This window comes from Procambarus clarkii, chromosome 78, assembly GCF_040958095.1.
Source record: "Procambarus clarkii isolate CNS0578487 chromosome 78, FALCON_Pclarkii_2.0, whole genome shotgun sequence".
Taxonomy (NCBI): Eukaryota; Metazoa; Arthropoda; class Malacostraca; order Decapoda; family Cambaridae; genus Procambarus; species Procambarus clarkii.
Window position 1 is genome coordinate 4,624,865 of NC_091227.1, and position 17,500 is coordinate 4,642,364.

The following is a 17,500-nucleotide window of genomic DNA, read 5'->3' on the forward strand; positions in this document are numbered from 1 at the left end:
TGGGTATTGAATAGAAGTGTTTGTAGAAAGCCTATTGGTCCATATTTCTTGATGCTTCTATATTGGAGCGGAGTCTTGAGGTGGGTAGAATATAGTTGTGCAATAATTGGCTGTTGATTGCTGGTGTTGACTTCTTGATGTGTAGTGCCTCGCAAACGTCAAGCCGCCTGCTATCGCTGTATCTATCGATGATTTCTGTGTTGTTTACTAGGATTTCTCTGGCGATGGTTTGGTTATGGGAAGAGATTATATGTTCCTTAATGGAGCCCTGTTGCTTATGCATCGTTAAACGCCTAGAAAGAGATGTTGTTGTCTTGCCTATAAACAGGGTTTTTTGGAGCTTACAGTCCCCAAGTGGGCATTTGAAGGCATAGACGACGTTAGTCTCTTTTAAAGCGTTCTGTTTTGTGTCTGGATAGTTTCTCATGAGTAGGCTGGCCGTTTTTCTGGTTTTATAGTAAATCGTCAGTTGTATCCTCTGATTTTTGTCTGTAGGGATAACGACAACAACATCCTCGACAATTGTAATTGTTGTAATTGAACAACACCTCGACATCCTCACAGACCAACATCACCTCAGCACTGAAACAAGGATTATCAAGAAACTAACAACATTATATGGAGGACCTATGGCAATTCCACGACCAAGAGATGGCTTCCTGAACCTTGCAGGAATTAACCTCACTGAGGACCAAGTCACTCTCCTAAATCTGGGCATAAACTGTCATGTTATGTCCAGACCGAGTGAAATGGCCCGGAAAGTAGAGTTGGAAATTCTGTTGGACGACATATTCGACCTCGAGACACAAAAGAAGGTCACTACCAAAGATACCTTACAAGCAGAACTTATTGCAGAAGGAGGAAAGAATCGAGGCAACTACAGAAGCACCATACTGTCCCCCGAGCTTAAAGCGGCAGCTAAAAGCCTTCGTGAGAACAAGGAGATAGTTGTCAGGAGAGGTGACAAGTCGCCAATATATGTAATTCTTAAAAAAGACGAATATCTGGCGAAAATGAACATCATACTCTCCGACCAAACTAAGTTCCAAAGGGTAACGAAGGACACTACAGCCGAATTAAAAGCAAAGGTCAACAAACTGATCGAAACTGTGAACGCCAAGAAATCCGGACTCCACCTGCCAAAGATCATTGGGGAATATAAACCTGGATATGCGTATGGAAATGTCAAGACGCACAAGCCTGGAAACCCACTTCGGCCAATCATTAGCCAGATACCCACACCCACGTACAGACTGGCGAAGCGACTCAACGGCCTGCTGACTCCTTATGTTCCTTGCGCCTTCAGCCTGAAGTCTCCAAAGGAATTTGTGGACTTACTGCGGGGCGCACGGGCCACAGGGATAAGAGCCTCGTTGGACGTAGAATCGCTGTTTACCAACGTACCTGTGGACGAGACAATCGGAATGATAGCCGACAGAGTGTATCGTGATCCAGCCTGTACTCCTCTTGACATGCCAGAAAGTATTCTGAGGAAACTACTCCAAGCTTGTACTAAAGAGGCACCCTTCTTGAGCCCGGATGGGCACATGTATAAGCAAGTAGATGGGGTCGCCATGGGTTCTCCCCTAGGTGTCCTGTTTGCAAACTTCTACATGGGTACCATCGAGCAAAAAGTCTTAGTCGACATGAACTTGAAACCGGCCATATACTGCAGGTATGTTGACGACATTTTTACACAGGTACCTGATGTCAGACATCTGCAGGAGCTGAAGGAGGCATTTGAGCAGAGTTCCGTGCTGCGTTTCACTTACGAGACGGAAAAGGATGGGAAGCTGCCTTTTCTAGATGTAACAGTCATGGAAAAGGGCGGTGGTTTCCACACTGCAGTCTACACTAAGGAAACAAACATAAGAATGTGCCTAAATGCCAACAGCGACTGCCCTGACAGGTACAAGAGGAGTGTTGTTAACGCATACGTCGACCGTGCTCTCAGCCACAGCTCAGAATGGAAGCAAGTCGACGAAGAACTCTGTAGGGTAAGGCAGGTCCTAGTCAATAACGGCTTCTCCAATGGTTTCATCGAAGACATCATAAGAAGGAAAGTGAAAAGCCATGCAACCTCCGAAGAGACAACTAACACAACACCTATACCCCCTATTAGACTATTTTACAGGAACTTCTTTTCCACAGCTCATAAAACGGAGGAAAGGGTCCTGAAAGATATTGTTAATAGAAACGTTATCCCTACAGACAAAAATCAGAGGATACAACTGACGATTTACTATAAAACCAGAAAAACGGCCAGCCTACTCATGAGAAACTCTCCAGACACAAAACAGAACGCTTTAAAAGAGACTAACGTCGTCTATGCCTTCAAATGCCCACTTGGGGACTGTAAGCTCCAAAAAACCCAGTATATAGGCAAGACAACAACATCTCTTTCTAGGCGTTTAACGATGCATAAGCAACAGGGCTCCATTAAGGAACATATAATCTCTTCCCATAACCAAACCATCGCCAGAGAAATCCTAGTAAACAACACAGAAATCATCGATAGATACAGCGATAGCAGGCGGCTTGACGTTTGCGAGGCACTACACATCAAGAAGTCAACACCAGCAATCAACAGCCAATTATTGCACAACTATATTCTACCCACCTCAAGACTCCGCTCCAATATAGAAGCATCAAGAAATATGGACCAATAGGCTTTCTACAAACACTTCTATTCAATACCCATTGTTTCTGTTCTGTCTTGTGTTGATACTTTTAATACCCTATTAATATCCCCTATTGTTCTGTCTTGCGTTAATGCCACATCACCCTTCCTACCTCACTCAAATGTAGATATAAAATCAGAGAAACGCAAGTTCTAATCAGTTGTGTATTTGTGAAGTCTTTGAAAATGTAATAAGTTTTACGAAACGCGCCCGTGTCGCGTCAGACTAGAAATAAAAATGAATTTTGGAGAAGTGATTTTTGATTTACCTCCAACAGTGAAGCGTAATGTACGAAAGATTGAGAAAATTCGTGTTAGAATTATTAATCTTACTTTTTCGGTCATATTTAATAATATATACATATATATATATATATATATATATATATACATATATACATATATATATATATATATATATATACATATATATATATACATATATATATATATTGTGACGATAATCTCCTTCAAGAGATTGAGCCTGCTCTTCCCTCCAAAATTACGTCTTCACAACTATATAAAAGACTATGGAAGAAATGTCCAACAACGACAACAAACACCAGCAAGGCTTGCCAGGGTGAGCAGAAACGTATGCAACCAGCCACCTGTTCGAACTCCAACCACCAAACTACCCGTTGATCGCTACGACTCCGCTGATTGGTCGCCGGTCTGGCTGCACCTGCCTCGCCCCCCCCCCATACTACCCGATGTCTGGGGTCGCCCCAACATCAGTCTTCAGAATGTTCCGTGCTTTCGTAGCCAGCACTCCTCCCAGCTAGACGTTAGCGTGTACTGAGAGAGGTGGTGGCTTTAAGCCAATATTCCAGCACCTCCCACTTACTGTTGTGTTGCACTTCTTGTTATTTTGCCTTAACGTAACTTTTCATTGTGTCATTTAAGTATTCTTATTATTTTGATTCATTGATTTTATTATACATATTTGTTTGTCCATATTTTCATGTTTTATTTAACGTAATTAAAATTTCATTGTTAAAGTTTTACTTGTGTTTTGTGTGTCTTCTCCTTACCTTACCACAGACGAAGTTCCAGTTTTTCTATTTTTTTTTATAACTATGTGACGAGGCCATACCCCTAGCCTTAAACAGCCGAACACCAACGCGTTACCGTCACAAGTTATATGGGGGCCTGTCCTAGGAGCTTCACTCAGGTACTGGTGCCAAGTGGTAATTTATGGTAAGCGTATTTAACTTTGTTAACGTAGCTTTACTATTTTTCATTCAATTTCATTTTTTATAAGGTGCGGTGTATTGTGCATTACGAGAGTAACATATAGTGAAGGTGAGACAACTTTGGATTACGTGGTGACTGTAGGCCGCAGTCATACTCTTAATTGGTCATCTCTCCCTCCTTGTTATTACTCGTATTTACCATCTATGTCCCTTGAATATTTCTCATTCTGACAGATCATCATATTGGTACCCTGGTACTGTGGTCTGCCCCGGGTCAAGAGTACCCAATCTTCTGCAATCTGACTGTAGGAGGACAAAGAGGGCCATAGTTCCTCTAGCTCGAACTTTAGTTGCTGAATTGGGACCTCAGCAGCAGTTCTCGTCACCAGTTGACACCTCGCACCCCTACACGTCAGTCAGAGATGATGATACATACAACGGTAGGGAATTAGCTTATTTTTTCAGAGCACAAAAGTTCGCTAATTCTGTAAGTATCATATTAAATTCAGTGGGAAAAACTTGCTTTATGTCCTTTAGAGACTTGGCAAGGTATGCCTACATCCTTGGACTACCAATTTTACTTTTGAAGCATTTAACTGTTTCATTTGTTTTCGAAACTTTGTTTCATTTGTTAGTAGGATTTTCTTGCCCTTATTCTCTTACATGAGTACCGGGTACAAGATTTCCTGCGCCCTTGATTTAATTTAATATCTTTCACTTAACGTTAAATTGTTAAAGATCACACAGGATAGGTACCAGTTGCCACGTTGTCCTGTTTCTGACATTTCATTATTGAACATTCGTGTACCTTTATTTGCTAATTTCACCATGTTTCGTCTCCAAACTTTCCGTGCAAATCCAGCAGGTGAAATAGGGACTTTAAGTCGTGCCAAGAGGACTGAACTACAAACTCTTGCACATGAGTATCAACTAGAAGTTCCCTATCAAGCCAACAAAAATGACCTACACAACCTGTTGCTGGATTACTATTTAGAGCAAGGTAAGATAGACTCTGAAACTCATGAAACTTACTATATTGCAGATAAAACTGACTTGGCAACGATGAAACTTAAACTAGAGCTGGCTAAGATTGAACGTGAGCAGCAAAAGGAAGCCCGCGAACAGCAAAGGGAAGCCCTCGAACAACAAGAACGAGCAGCTGCCATACGAAGGGAAGAACAAGAACGCGAAGCTGCTATGAGGAGAGACGAACGAGAACGCGAAGCTGCTTTGAGGAGAGAAGAACACGAACGCGAGGTCGCATTACTCCGTGAACGTGAAAGAGTACAGCTTGAAACACTCCAGGAGCGGGAACGCTTACAGCTTGAAACCAAACAACGCGAGTTGGAAATACAACGCGAACATGACAAGCAACAAGCGACTCTGGCTCTAGAGTGTCGTCAACGCGAAATCGCCTTGGAAACTTCACACTTCACTCAACGCCAGCAAGCTACTGCCAATCTTCCCGTCAGTTTTAATATATCACATGCAAGTAAGTTAATGCCATCCTTTGTAGAAGCAGAAGTTGATGTTTTTTTCACCACCTTTGAAACCCTTGCTAATCAACTCAGTTGGCCTGTCGACCAATGGGCCACACTTCTCAGAGTCCATCTTACAGGTAGAGCTGCAGTCACACTCAGTACTTTGGCGTCTGAGAATGACTACTACACTCTGAAACAAGCAGTGTTGGACGCCTACCTCCTCTCTACTGAAAGTTATAGAAGGAAATTCCGTGACCACCTGAAGGCAAGTACCACTACCTTCCTTGAGTTTGCTAACACGAAACGGAGGTATTTCATGAAATGGCTGGAAGCAGCACATGTCTCTACTTTTACAGAACTCGTCAACCTGATGCTTGTTGAAGAATTCTTGAGACGTGTGCCGCCTCCTGTCCGCCTCTACTTAGCAGATAAAGAAGAAACCGACTACCTGAAGTGTGCTAAGTCGGCTGACACTTACAGCCTCATCCACCGGCTGACACCTGAACCATCCTCCAGTAAGAAGTCGTGGTACAGTTACGAGAAGGTGAGCCCCGATCAAGCTGGTTCACAACTGTACTGCAAGTATTGTAGACTCTATGGACATACCATAGACAAGTGTGGTAAGTCTCAATACAAGGGAACCACTGACCAACAACGACCCAAACCAACTCCTCCTAAGTCCGGTAAGCCTGTGATGAATGTTGGTGTTGATGTTAATGATCTTTCTCTTTTCAGTAACCACCTGTATACTGGAACTGTCTCTGCCAACGGTTCAAATCCGGAGGGACGTTTCAAATTGAAGATCTTGAGGGACACAGCGGCTCTACAATCAATCATCTTGAAGTCGGCTGTGCCCAACATAGTCTACACCGGGGAAACAGTCTTCATCACTGACCTCACTGCTACTACTCCATACCCTCTCGCCAGAGTCCACCTGGATTGTCCCTACGTGAACGGGGAAGTCCAAGTCGCCGTCAGGGAAAAGCCTTTTCCCATGCCTGGAGTGCAACTTCTCCTAGGCAACGACTTGGCAGAAGACCTGCAACCGACCAACCTGATCGTCATGGACAAACCCCAGGTGTGTAACTCTGTGCCAAGTAACCCTATTCTTGAGTATGTTCCAGCAGAGGTTCAAGAGAGTGAAGTTTCTCCTCCGGTTCTCGTGACCACCCGTGCACAAGCCGCACGTCCACAGCCAGCTGACTCTACTGCTACCGCTGTCCCTCAAGACCCTCAGAAACTACCCCCGCATCTGACCAAGTTGGAGTTCCGTAAGTTGCAGAGGGAAGATCTTACTTTAACACCATTGTTTTTCCAGGCTGAGACTCGACCCGACAGTATTCCTGGGTTCTTCCTAGAGAACGACTTGCTCTACCGCAGATATAGACCCAGTAAACTGAAGGAGGAGGACGATTGGGCCAACACCGAACAACTTGTGATTCCCACCAGCCTGCGGCCCACTATTCTACACCTGGCCCATGGAGCATTCTCCCACTACGGCTTCAACAAGACTTACCATGGGATTCGTCAAGACTACTACTGGCCAGGTATGGTAAATAACGTCAAACAGTACGTAAAACAGTGTCATACATGTCAGATGGCAGGCAAACCGAACGTCTCCATTCCCAGAGCACCACTGATTCCCTTACAGGTGCCTGCGGAACCTTTCCACAGACTCATAATAGACTGTGTTGGTCCTTTACCTCGGACCAGTTCAGGTAACGCCTACATCCTAACCATCCTGTGTCCTACCACCAGATTTCCCATAGCAGTTCCAGTGAAGAACATCACGGCTGCTACGGTTATCAAACATCTACTGAAGATCTTCACTCAATACGGATTTCCCAGGGAGATTCAAAGTGACTGTGGCACCAACTTCACCAGTGATCTCTTCAAAAGGACACTGGAGGAGTTCAACATCAAACAGGTATTGTCCAGCCCCTATCATCCTGCTTCACAGGGTTCTCTTGAACGTAGTCATCAGACCATCAAAGCACTCTTGAAAAAGTTTTGTAGTGAAACCTCAAAGGATTGGGATAAGCAGATTGACCTAATAATGTGTATTTTCAGAAGTCTCCCCAATGAGTCCCTAGGAGTATCTCCTTATGAGATGCTCTACGGCCGTAAGTGCCGTACTCCCCTTAAGGCTTTCAAAGACTCTCTCAGAGATGCCACCTTCAGTGAGCATCAGAATGTGCCCCAGTTTCTTCAAAACCTTCAGCACATTCTAGAGAGAGTCCACCGCTTTGCCCATGATAATCTATTGAAAGCCCAGGTGAGAATGAAGACTCATTACGACCAGACCAGCAAAGTAAGAAAATTCAAGCCGGGAGACTTCGTCCTTGCTTATTTCCCTATCCCAGGTTCACCTTTACAAAACAGATTTTCAGGACCCTACTGCGTCAAAGAGTGCAGGAATAATAATAATTATGTGATAGAGACTCCAGATAGGCGGCGGAAGACCCAGCTGTGCCACGTCAACCTCCTGAAGCAATATAATGGTACTCCTCCCACTGTCTTGACTAATTATTCCACATTCACAGAACCCTACATCCACAGTGAGACCTTCCCAGCTTCTCCTCCCGAAAGCACTGACAAGGAGTCAGCGCTTTCTAATTCCGAAATCCTTAATGATCTTCCCAAATACTTTCAGGATAATCATAGTGCACCTCTCGTCAAGATCTTCAGAGAACATCAAGAGTTGTTCAGAGATGATCCCCAAGAGTGTAATGTTACCCAGCACGACATCCAACTGCTCCCCGACACCCGGCCGATTCGTCAACCCTTCTACCGAATCAGCCCGAGCAAGAAGGAAGTCATGCGTGCTGAGGTGCAATACCTCTTGGATCATGGACTGGCTACACCTTGTGAGTCCCCCTGGGCCTCACCTTGTATCTTGGTGCCCAAACCCCAAGGTAAGGTGCGGTTGTGCACTGACTATCGAAAACTGAACTCTGTCACTGTCAAGGATGCTTACCCCTTGCCAAGGATAGATGACATCCTTGATGCCATTGGTAGTGCCCAGTACTTGTCCCAAGTGGACTTGCTTAAGGGGTACTATCAAGTGTGTCTAACGGAGCGCGCTAAAGAGATATCTGCCTTCATCACTCCTTTTGGACTTTTCAGATATGAACGCCTTCCTTTCGGACTATGTAATGCCCCGACCACCTTTCAAAGAGCTGTCAACCGTGTCATCCAGGGCTTGGATAACACATACGCCTACCTGGACGATATCGTCGTAGCCTCCAACTCCTGGAGTGAACATCTGCTCCAGCTGCGACGTCTGTTCTCCAAGCTCCTGACAGCCGGCCTCACCATCAACCTGGGCAAGTCCACTTTCGCGAAAGGTAAAGTGCGTTATCTGGGTCATGTTATTGGGAGTGGCAGCATAGCTCCGTTAGACTCGCACACTCAAGCCATCCTACAGTATCCACAGCCTACCACCAGGAAGCAGCTCCTGCGCTTCCTTGGTCTTGCCTCTTACTACCGTAGGTTTGTGAGGAATTTCAGTACAGTCGCCACACCTCTAATTCTATTAACCAGTCCCAAGCAACGGTATAATTGGACCATGCAGCAAACCGTTGCTTTCGAACAACTCAAATTCCTCCTCTGTTCTAACCCCATTCTCGCCTCTCCAGATATCACCAAGCCTTTCGTCCTTCATGTCGACGCCAGTGGTACCGGCGTTGGTGGTGTCCTGATGCAACTACGAGGCGAGGAGGTTCTACCTGTCAGCTACTACAGCTACAAACTGAAACCACACCAGAGGAACTACAGCACTATTGAAAAGGAGCTACTATCCATCGTCCTGAACCTCCAACACTTCGCTCCGTACCTACAAGGCGCCAGGTCTACCACCATCTTCTCAGACCACAACCCTCTCCGCTTCCTACATCAAGCCCAATTCACCAACCAGCGTCTTCTACGATGGGCTCTGTATTTACAAGACTTCAACCTGGAGATCCGCTATATCAAGGGTTCTGACAACACCATAGCCGATGCCCTCTCCAGAGTTTATGAAGTAGAAGCGACTCCATCCATTACTCCACCACATAACGACGTACTTCTTCCAGAACCGCAGGCTTCGGGGGAGAGTTGTGACGATAATCTCCTTCAAGAGATTGAGCCTGCTCTTCCCTCCAAAATTACGTCTTCACAACTATATAAAAGACTATGGAAGAAATGTCCAACAACGACAACAAACACCAGCAAGGCTTGCCAGGGTGAGCAGAAACGTATGCAACCAGCCACCTGTTCGAACTCCAACCACCAAACTACCCGTTGATCGCTACGACTCCGCTGATTGGTCGCCGGTCTGGCTGCACCTGCCTCGCCCCCCCCCCATACTACCCGATGTCTGGGGTCGCCCCAACATCAGTCTTCAGAATGTTCCGTGCTTTCGTAGCCAGCACTCCTCCCAGCTAGACGTTAGCGTGTACTGAGAGAGGTGGTGGCTTTAAGCCAATATTCCAGCACCTCCCACTTACTGTTGTGTTGCACTTCTTGTTATTTTGCCTTAACGTAACTTTTCATTGTGTCATTTAAGTATTCTTATTATTTTGATTCATTGATTTTATTATACATATTTGTTTGTCCATATTTTCATGTTTTATTTAACGTAATTAAAATTTCATTGTTAAAGTTTTACTTGTGTTTTGTGTGTCTTCTCCTTACCTTACCACAGACGAAGTTCCAGTTTTTCTATTTTTTTTTATAACTATGTGACGAGGCCATACCCCTAGCCTTAAACAGCCGAACACCAACGCGTTACCGTCACAATATATACATATATATATATATATATATATATATATATATATATATATATATATATATATATATATATATATATACATATATACATATATACATATATATATACATATATACATATATACATATATATATATACATATATACATATATATATATATATATATATATATATATATATATATATATATATATATATATATATATATATATATATATATATATATATATATATATATATACATATTGTGACGGTAACGCGTTGGTGTTCGGCTGTTCAAAAGCTAGGGGTATGGCCTCGTCACATATAGGAAAAAAAATAGAAAATCTGGAACTTCGTCTGTGGTAAGGGAAGGAGAAGACACACAAAACACAAGTAAATTTTAACAATGAAATTTTAATTACGTTAAAGAAAGCAAAGCATGAATAAAATGGACATACAAATTCGTATAATAAAATCAATCAAAGTAATAAGAATAATCAAATGACAAAATGAAAAGTTACGTTAAGACAAATGAACAAATAACAAGTGTGAAACAAGTAAGTAGGTGCCGGAATATTGGCATCAAGCTATCACTTCTCTTAGTACACGTAAGCCTTGGGGCTTAGTCTACCAACGAGACGTGTTAACCTGTCGAAAGCACGGGATATTCTGAAGACTGAGGTCGTGGCGGCCCCAGACATCAAGTAGTATGGTGGGTGGAGTGCAGTTGCAGCCGGACCTGCGGCCAATCAGCGATGAGCCGGCGACAAGACAGGTAGTTTGGCGGTTTGAGGTGGAGCAGGTGTTCCTGGCTGCATACGTTTTGCGCTCTGGCAAACCTTGCTGGTGTTGTCGTTGCTGGATTTTTCTTCCATAGTAGTTTTATATAGATGTATCGACGTATTTTTGGAGGGAAGAGCAGGCTCAATCTCTTGAAGGAGATTATCGTCACAACTCTCCCCCGAAGCCTGCGGTTCTGGAAGAAGTATGTCGTTATGTGGTGGAGTAATAGATGGAGTCGCTTCTACTTCATAAACTCTGGAGAGATCATCGGCTAAGATGTTGTCGGAATCTTGGTATAGTGTGTCTCCAGGTTGAATTTCTGCAGTTATCAAGCCCATAGTAGAAGACGTTGAGGTGAGAAGTGGGGGTGCTGCAGGAGGTGTAGGGTGGTGTGGTCCGTGTTGATGGTAGACCGAGCACTTTTCAGGTGTGGAGTGAAGTGCTGGAGCTTCAGGATGATGAAGAGTAGCTCCTTGCCAATTGTTCTGTAGTTCCTTCTAGCAGTAGTCGCGGACAGGTGTATTCTCCTCGCCTCGTTGCTGCATCACGACACCACCAACGTCGGTACCACTGGCGTCGACATGGAGGATGAAGGGCTTATCTGACGAAGTGAGAGTGGAATTAGGATAGGGCAAAGGAGCACGATTATTATCCTGAAAGTATTTGGGAAGATCATTAAGGATTTCGGAATTAGAAAGCGCTGACTCCTTGTCAGTGCTTTCGGGAGGAGAAGCTGGGAAGGTCTCACTGTGGATGTAGGGTTCTGTGAAGGTAGAACAGTTAATCAGGACAGTGGGAGGAGTACCATTATATTGCTTCAGGAGGTTGACGTGGCACAGCTGGGTCTTCCGCCGCCTATCTGGAGTCTCTATGACGTAGTTGTTATTTCTGCACTCTTTGACACGGTAGGGTCCTGAAAACCTGTTTTGTAAAGGTGAACCTGGGATAGGGAAGTATGCTAGAATGAAGTCTCCTGGCTTAAATTTTCGTACTTTGCTGGTCTGGTCGTAATGAGTCTTCATCTTCTCCTGGGCTTTCAATAGATTATCATGGGCAAAACGGTGGACTCTCTCTAGAATGTGTTGAAGGTTTTGAAGAAACTGGGGCACATTCTGATGCTCACTGAAGGTGGCATCTCGGAGAGAGTCTTTGAAAGTCTTAAGGGGAGTACGGCACTTACGGCCGTAGAGCATCTCATAAGGAGATACTCCTAGGGACTCATTGGGAAGACTTCTGTAAATACACATTATAAGGTCGATTTGATTATCCCAATCCTTAGAGGTTTCACTACAAAACTTTTTCAAGAGTGCTTTGATAGTCTGATGACTACGTTCAAGAGAACCCTGTGAAGCAGGATGATAGGGGCTGGACAATACCTGTTTGATGTTGAACTCCTCCAGTGTCCTTTTGAAGAGATCACTGGTGAAGTTGGTACCACAGTCGCTCTGAATCTCCCTGGGAAATCCGTATTGAGTGAAGATCTTCAATAGATGTTTTACAACCGTAGCAGCCGTGATGTTCTTCACTGGAACTGCTATGGGAAATCTGGTGGTAGGACACTGGATGGTTAAGATATAGGCGTTACCCGAACTGGTCCGAGGTAAAGGACCAACACAGTCTATTATGAGTCTGTGGAAAGGTTCTGCAGGCACCTGTATGGGAATCAGTGGCGCTCTGGGAATGGAGATGTTCGGTTTGCCTGCCATCTGACATGTATGACACTGTTTTACGTACTGTTTGACGCTATTTACCATACCTGGCCAGTAGTAGTCTTGACGAATTCCATGGTAAGTCTTGTTGAAGCCGTAGTGGGAGAGCGCTCCGTGGGCCAGGTGTAGAATAGTGGGCCGCAGGCTGGTAGGAATCACAAGTTGTTCGATGTTGGCCCAATCGTCCTCCTCCTTCAGTTTACTGGGTCTATATCTGCGGTAGAGCAAGTCGTTCTCTAGGAAGAACCCAGGAATACTGTCGGGTTGAGTCTCAGCCTGGAAAAACAATGGTGTTAAAGTAAGATCTTCCCTCTGCAACTTACGGAACTCCAACTTGGTCAGATGCGGGGGTAGTTTCTGAGGGTCTTGAGGGACAGCGGTAGCAGTAGAGTCAGCTGGCTGTGGACGTGCGGCTTGTGCACGGGTGGTCACGAGAACCGGAGGAGAAACTTCATCACTCTTGAACCTCTGCTGGAACATACGCTAGAATAGGGTTACTTGGCACAGAGTTACACACCTGGGGTTTGTCCATGACGATCAGGTTGGTCGGTTGCAGGTCTTCTGCCAAGTCGTTGCCTAGGAGAAGTTGCACTCCAGGCATGGGAAAAGGCTTTTCCCTGACGGCGACTTGGACTTCTCCGTTCACGTAGGGACAATCCAGGTGGACTCTGGCGAGAGGGTATGGAGTGGTAGCAGTGAGGTCAGTGATGAAGACAGTTTCTCCGGTGTAGGCGATGTTAGGCACAGCCAACTTCAAGATGATCGATTGAAGAGCCGCTGTGTCCCTCAAGATCTTCAATTTGAAACGTCTCTCCGGATTTGAACCGTTGGCAGAGACAGTTCCAGTATACAGGTGGTTACTGAAAAGAGAAAGATCATTAACATGAACACCAACATTCATTCATCACAGGCTTACCGGACTTAGGAGGAGTTGGTTTGGGTTTCTGTGGGTCAGTGGTTCCCTTGTATTGAGACTTACCACACTTGTCTATGGTATGTCCATAGAGTCTACAATACTTGCAGTACAATTGCGAGCCAGCTTGATCGGTGTTCACTTTCTCGTAACTGTACCACGACTTCTTACTGGAGGATGGTTCTGGTGTCAGCCGGTGGATGAGGCTGTAAGTGTCAGCCGACTTAGCACACTTCAGGTAGTCGGTTTCTTCTTTATCTGCTAAGTAGAGACGGACAGGAGGCGGCACACGCCTCAAGAATTCTTCAACTAGCATCAGGTTGACGAGTTCTGTAAAAGTAGAGACATGTGCTGTTTCCAGCCATTTCATGAAATACCTCCGTTTTGTGTTAGCAAACTCGAGGAAGGTAGTGGTACTTGCCTTCAGGTGGTCACGGAATTTCCTTCTATAGCTTTCTGTAGAGAGGAGGTAGGCGTCCAACACTGCTTGTTTCAGAGTCTGGTAGTCATTCTCAGACGCCAAAGTACTGAGTGTGACTGCAGCTCTACCTGTAAGATGGACTCTGAGAAGTGTGGCCCATTGAGTTGATTAGCAAGGGTTTCAAAGGTGGTGAAAAACACATCAACTTCTGCTTCTACAAAGGATGGCATTAACTTACTTGCATGCGATATATTAAAACTGACGGGAAGATTGACAGTAGCTTGCTGGCGTTGAGTGAAGTGTGAAGTTTCCAAGGCGATTTCGCGTTGACGACACTCTAGAGCCAGAGTCGCTTGTTGCTTGTCATGTTCGCGTTGCATCTCCAACTCGCGTTGTTTGGTTTCAAGCTGTACTCGTTCACGTTCACGGAGTATTGCAAACTCACGTTCCTTGAGGGCGATGTCACGTTCGTGTTCTTCTCTCCTCAAGGTAGCTTCGCGTTCTTGTTTTTCTCTCCTCAAGGTAGCCTCACGTTCGTGTTCTTCCCTTCGTATGGCAGCTGCTTCTCTTTGCTGCTCACGTTCAATCTTGGCCAGCTCTAGTTTGAGTTTCATCGTCGCCAAATCAGTTTTATCTGCAATATAGTAAGTTTCATGAGTTTCAGAGTCTATCTTACCTTGTTCTAAGAAATGATCCAGCAACAGATTGTGTATTTCACTCTTGTTGGCTTGGTAGGGAACTGTTAGTTGATACTCATGTGCAAGAGTTTGTAATTCAGTCTTTTTGGCATGACTTAAAGTCCCTATTGCACCTGCTGGATCTGCACGGAAAGCTTGGAGACGAAACATGGTGAAATTAGCAAATAAAGGTACAACGAATATTCAGTTATAGTGAATGTCAGAAACAGGACAACGTGGCAACTGGTACCTATCCTGTGGGATCTTTAACAATTAAAGTTAAGTACAAGATGTTAAATGATTAATTTAAATCAAGGGCGCAGGAAATCTTGTACCCGGTACTCATGTAAGAGGATAAGGGCAAGAAAATCCTACCAACAAATGAAACAGAGTTTCGAAAACAAATGAAACAGTTAATTGCCTCAAAAGTAAAATTGGTAGTCCAAGGATGTAGGCATACCTTGCCGAGTCTCTATAGGACATAAAGCAAGTTTTTCCTACTGAATTTAATATGATACTTACAGAATTAGCGAACTTTTGTGCTCTGAAAAAGTAAGCTAATTCCCTACCGTTGTATGTATCATCATCTCTGACTGACGTGTAGGGGTGCGAGGTGTCAACTGGTGACGAGAACTGCTGCTGAGGTCCCAATTCAGCAACTAAAGTTCGAGCTAGAGGAACTATGGCCCTCTTTGTCCTCCTACAGTCAGATTGCAGAAGATTGGGTGCACTTGACCCGGGGCAGACCACAGTACCAAGGTACCAATATGATGATCTGTCAAAAATGAGAAATATCCAAGGGACAAAGATGGTAAACACGAGTAATAACACGGAGGGAGAGATGACCAATTAAGAGTATGACTGAGGCCTACAGTCACCACGTAATCCAAAGTTGTCTCACCTTCACCATATGTTACTCTCGTAATGCACAATACACCGCACCATATAAAAATGAAATTGAATATGAAAAATAGTAAAAGCTACGTTAACAAAGTTAAATACGCTTACCATAAATTACCACTTGGCACCAGTACCTGAGTGAAGCTCCTAGGACAGGCCCCCATATAATATGTGACGGTAACGCGTTGGTGTTCGGCTGTTCAAAAGCTAGGGGTATGGCCTCGTCACATAGAATTAAAAAAAATAGAAAAATCTGTAACTTAGTCTGTGGTAAGGTAAGGAGAAGACACACAAAACACAAGTAAATTTTAACAATGAAATTTTAATTACGTTAAAGAAAGCAAAGCATGAATAAAATGGACATACAAATTCGTATAATAAAATCAATTAAAGTAATAAGACTAATCAAATGACAAAATGAAAAGTTACGTTAAGACAAATGAACAAATAACAAGTGTGAAACAAGTAAGTAGGTGCCGGAATATTGGCATCAAGCTATCACTTCTCTTAGTACACGTAAGCCTTGGGGCTTAGTCTACCAACGAGACGTGTTAACCTGTCAAAAGCACGGGATATTCTGAAGACTGAGGTCGTGGCGGCCCCAGACATCAAGTAGTATGGTGGGTGGAGTGCAGTTGCAGACGGACCTGCGGCCAATCAGCGATGAGCCGGCGACAAGACAGGTAGTTTGGCGGTTTGAGGTGGAGCAGGTGTTCCTGGCTGCATACGTTTTGCGCTCTGGCAAACCTTGCTGGTGTTGTCGTTGTTGGATTTTTCTTCCATAGTAGTTTTATATAGATGTATCGACGTATTTTTGGAGGGAAGAGCAGGCTCAATCTCTTGAAGGAGATTATCGTCACAATATATACATATATATATATATATATACATATATACATATATATATATACATATATACATATATATATACATATATACATATATATATACATATATACATATATATATACATATATACATATATACATATATATATACATATATGCATATATACATATATATATATATATATACATATATACATATATATATATATACATGTCGTACCTAGCAGCCAGAACGCACTTCTAAGCCTACTATGCAAGGCCCGATTTGCCTAATAAGTCAAGTTTTCCTGAATTAATATATTTTCTCTAATTTTTTTCTTATGAAATGATAAAGCTACCAATTTCATTATGTATGAGGTCAAATTTATTTTATTGGAGTTAAAATTAACGTAGATATATGACCGAACCTAACCAACCCTACCTAACCTAACCTATCTTTATAGGTTAGGTTAGGTAGCCTAATAAGGTAGGTTAGGTTAGGTAGTCGAAAAACCATTAATTCATGAAAACTTGGCTTATTAGGCAAATTGGGCCTTGCATAGCAGGCTGAGAAATGCGTTCTGGCTACTAGGTACGACATACATATATTATATATATATATATATATATATATATATATATATATATATATATATATATATATATATATATATATATATATATGTCGTACCTAATAGCCAGAACGCACTTCTCAGCCTACTATTCAAGGCCCGATTTGCCTAATAAGCCAAGTTTTCATGAATTAATGTTTTTTCCTCTACCTAACCTACCTAACCTAACCTAACCTAGCTTTTTTTGGCTACCTAACCTAACCTTACCTATAAATATAGGTTAGGTTAGGTTAGGTAGGGTTGGTTAGGTTCGGTCATATATCTACGTTAATTTTAACTCCAATAAAAAATATTGACCTCATACATAGAAAAAAGGGTTGCTTTATCATTTCATAAGAAAAAAATTATAGTAAATATATTAATTCAGGAAAACTTGGCTTATTAGGCAAATCGGGCCTTGAATAGTAGGCTGAGAAGTGAGTTCTGGCTACTAGGTACGACATATATATATATATATATATATATATATATATATATATATATATATATATATATATATATATATATATATATATATATATATATATA